General features: G+C 31.3%; 1 pseudogene; it reads right to left on the bottom strand.

The window, feature by feature from the left end:
* Positions 1–3,221: 3,221 nt before the first annotated feature.
* LOC124368500 lies at positions 3,222–3,998 on the bottom strand (annotated as a pseudogene).
* Positions 3,999–4,662: the final 664 nt, after the last annotated feature.

Raw genomic sequence — 4,662 nt, 5'->3', positions numbered from 1 at the left:
GTGTTTAAATTTAAACAGATTTTTTTTGTTACTGATATGTATAGCTAATTTGCCTATTTATTTTTAATAAAAATCCATTGTCCAAGTATTTATGAAGCAGCTAACATAATATGCCAATCCCAGCCAACAGTAGGCTATATGGTTATACTTTTTTTAAAATTGTTCTGATCTTTTTTTGTCAAAATGGATTGGTTGTAACATTTATCTTGTTCAGGATAAAATTTGAAACAATATGTGTATTTTGGAATTTTTCATTACTAACTGCATTTTTTAAAGACATGTATACCCTCATCAATTAGAAGAATTGGTTTTGCTCTACTAGTCAGCAAGACCATTTCTACAAGCAAAAGTATTTAGGCTTTTCTTTATCTTATAGAACATGTTTTCTGAAAAAAATATGATATATGATGATGCATTTTATATTTAAAACTTATTTTAGAAAACCATATTTAAATAAATGGAAATGGTCCAGCATGTTTAAGTGATACAATTAGCACTTGAATGGTCAAAACAACACTCCTTCTATCCGATAGCCTCATCTGACAACCTAGCTATTTAAATCGTATAAAGCAATGAATATGGCATATTAATACTGCCATGAAAATTAGTTAATTGGTCAATAAGTTAAAAACAAACAAACTGGGTTTTGGGAGAAGGAAAAAATGAAATTCCTAGTCTACTTGATGTTGGAATGAGACATGAAGTGCAACTTCTAGGAATAAGCTGATAAATGACTTATTATGGACTGGACGTGTAGACTTGCTATGCAAAACACCAAACACCTGCCTCTTTCTACTAAAACACACTTACTCATATTTCTGACATTACTACAGTAAAACTGATACATCACTCACTCTTTGAGTCACATCTAAGGTACGGAATTTGCTACGTGGGGAAGCACCTCAGCAGGTAACATTCCTAAGAATCTTGATTAAACGAAAAAAGGTTATACAAATGTTTGGAAACCTTGGCCCGAGAGATAGCTGCAGGGAGACATTAAAAAACCAAGAAATCCTGACAATAGTATACATCTTAGAAGTGGTGCTATATGCTGATAGTAAAGAATTCGACCCGCCACCATGATCTGCACGGCTGACACACCCGGCTTAGATTGCAAGTACAAAACCCCTTCCTGCACCTTTCGCTATATGAAAAAGAATCCACCCTACATTGGCCCAAAAATTGTCAAACAGGTTACCAGCTGAAATAAGAAACCTCACAGAGAAGAGAAAGCTTGACAAACTAGCTATCACAGAGACCTTAATACTCACTGCACGAGCATCTACATCATGAAGACAACTAAAATAATTGACTTAAATATAAATATTGTTAGTATTATGACACCATCTCTGGATGTTTTGTGAATAACGAATAAAGATCAATAAAGTTACTGTTTTTGTCTTCTTGTTTAGCAAACATTTGTTGAAAAAATTGTCCCCTTACTAATGTTACCTTTCATGATCTCTGATATCCTAAATAAATGAAAATAACTAGCCCAACATCAACAAAAACAATTATCCTTTATAAATTATCTTTTTACAGAACAAATTACGGAAACTTGTTGCGTTATACTAAAACCTCACTTATTTGTTTTAATTTTTCTAAAAATAAATAAACTGGTATAAAAATAAACTTTCCCACATCCGTATTAAACCTACCCAACCTATATCTTAACTTTTATATTATTCGTATTTTAACGATCCTACTTGGGGCATTATATTGGTTCTCTTGGAAGCGGTTGGCCTCAGGTGGAGTAAACTGAATAACATGCATTACAGTCAGATAAGGTAAGTTTTTTGTTGTTGTCTAGAATTGTATAAGAAACAGGTATGACACGCTAAAATTGTGGATAGAATAGGTTAATACACATGCAGTGTATGATAATAGTTGGCCTAAAATTGCTGCTAAGTAAATTGACATGAGATATCAACTTATATAAATTGAACCAACACCTCAAAAAAGCAAACAAGGAAATGTTTATTCATGCTTAATGGGTGTTTTCTCTAAAATTCATATTGAAAAACATACTAAAACTAAGCATGGTTAGTATAATGTATAAGTACCCAAAATATTCTATTAAAGATTAACTTTTATATTAAATTCCAACTTATTCCTACTAAATGCCTAGCCACAAACTAGGAACGTCTTGGGTAGATTTCTTTTTGTTATTGAATGCTGCTCAGATTTTACTGCTTTAATAAAATTAAATATATCTCGCTTTATAGAAAAAAATAAAACAGAAAGTAACGAATAGGCATACTATCCTTAGAGATTAAATTTATTAACAATAAATGAACTGGAAATCTATGAAGAAAAATGTTAAGAGAGAAATACTACACCAGCAGATACTACACTATATGGCAGTTACTTATACTTTTAGTTTTGTTATACTACAAAAAAAGTAACAATCTGAGAACAATGTTTATTTGTTATTTCAAAGAATTTACAGATGAATGTTTTTATAAAGACGTCATTAAAATTTAACATGTATGTTAAAACGATTTTACCTTGTAACAAATACAACTAATTAAACCTTATCAGTACTGTATTTTAGTATCTAAGGCAGTACATTAACTTTAAATTTTTAATCAATACTAACAGTACATGAAACAACAATTATAACAAAATGAGAAACAAATATATATTTTGTGATAAGCTTAGTCAAAGAATTTGGAAAAATAATGGTTTTGAACAACAAAATTAACAGTACAGCAACTTCAAACTCACAACCTAAACTAATAAGATTAATTAGTATCAAAAGTTAAATAGTACTGTAAATGTTGAAAAAAGCAAATTAATTTATTTAAAATGGCAGTGTATTAATTTAATATTATATAAAAAACCAATATAACAAAACTGAGAACAATGATTATTTTCTTTAAAGAATTTGGAAATGAATGTTTCCGTGCTACGCCATAAAAATGTACAAGTAAAGTAAATGTACTTCATAGCAACACAACTAAATAGACTAATTAATATTGAAAGTTTCCTGAAAAATTGCACAAAACAGGCACATGTCATAAAAACAGTTAACAAGAGAAAGGTTTTTTAAAATTTAGCCTATTAGCTAGGGCAGTCTGAGCATTGAAGCAAAAACAGCTCTTGTTATACAAAATGAACATAAATTATATTTAGTAGTTTACTAAAAATCCTTTTAAGTACAACACAATAAACACAGAAATAAAATATAAATCATTCAGTCTATCCCTCTTTAAAAAACACTTCCTTATATTAAACTGTATCTACTGGTATATTTATCTTACAGACAGCAGAGGGATTTGAGAGGAATGTACGAATGTTATTCTCAAATTTTTCCCTAATAAAGCTAAATTCCATAATGTTTGGCTTTGACTGAAGCCAAAATCTGTCAAACTCATAGAACAAGTAACAATAAAATTGTCGTGTTTGAAAAAATTCTAATACTAGGTAATGCTCTTTGTAGCATTGTTAACACATGTGTCTTGGCAGCACCATCTTTAAACAAATGATATGCCATGCTGGTCAAATTTATTCCAACAATAGCAAAGTCATAACCATACTTTGGATGTAAGGAATGTGAAAAGAACATGACCAGCTGGTCCAGGATACTCTTCAGCAAAATTAAATGAGATTGTCAAGACCTAGAATCCCCATCCCTCGAAAATCAGTCTTTGGATCATCACCTTGAAATCCTATTTCTCGCCACTGCTTCGAAGTTCTTGAAGTCAATGGTTCGTCTGGTTTCAGCTTATTCCACAGTTTCATGAGTTTTTTCTTCATGGCTTTCATCTTCAGAATCAAACTGAGTCAATCTCAAGCTTTCAATTTCTTGCAGGAGTTGTCGATATCCCCATACATGTTCAACACACCTTCCAAAGGACTTTAAAAACTGGCGATGAATGGTTGGGTTTATTTTCTTTGCTAACACTACAACATGCACAGACTTCTCAAGTGCAGCCTTGTACATAGGACCACTTAGTTTCTTCTCATCACTCAATTTATTTAAGTACGTAATTAAGTCTTTTTATGTACTCATTTCTTGACAGGTTTAAAGACTCTTCCACTCCGTGAGATCTAGGATAACCTACTGGCTCACCATAGCAGATTCTTTGTAACTCACAAAGTTTGGTGGTTTTCCTCAAAAACCATTTAATACAGGGCCGGAAAAAACCAATACAAATAAGTATATATTGAGTGAAAAAGTTATCATAATGAAATTCAACTGATTAAAAACATTAAAATAGTTCACTAATTTCACTTCTAGGTTATAAACAATACGTCAATTAGTTCCTGCCTTCAACACCTTAGAGATGCCCAGTAACCACAGCAGACGCCAAACAAAAAAAATTGTGTAAACATTTTAAGTGATGCCAATCCAGTGTTGACAACAGTCGATTAAAATGTCTCTACGCGCAAAGAAATATTCATAACCGCGATTTCATTTTTCCTACTAGTTAAAGGACAAATAACCAAATTAGCTATGTTCTCAGAATATTTTAATGTCATTATATAGCTTGAGTATATGCCATCTCAATGAGAGGAAACCGAAATAGTTATCCGGAAACTTGACAAACCACCTCATCAGATTTCTTCATACACACTGATTAGCCTCATATTCTTTCTAAGTTTTTTTAAACGTTTAAAATTAATTGATTTATTGAGCTTAATTTGTTTCCAAATCAT

Source organism: Homalodisca vitripennis, chromosome X (assembly GCF_021130785.1).
Source record: "Homalodisca vitripennis isolate AUS2020 chromosome X, UT_GWSS_2.1, whole genome shotgun sequence".
Taxonomy (NCBI): domain Eukaryota; kingdom Metazoa; phylum Arthropoda; class Insecta; order Hemiptera; family Cicadellidae; genus Homalodisca; species Homalodisca vitripennis.
Note: the sequence above shows the minus strand (reverse complement) of the source record. Positions and strands in the feature narration are given on the sequence as shown.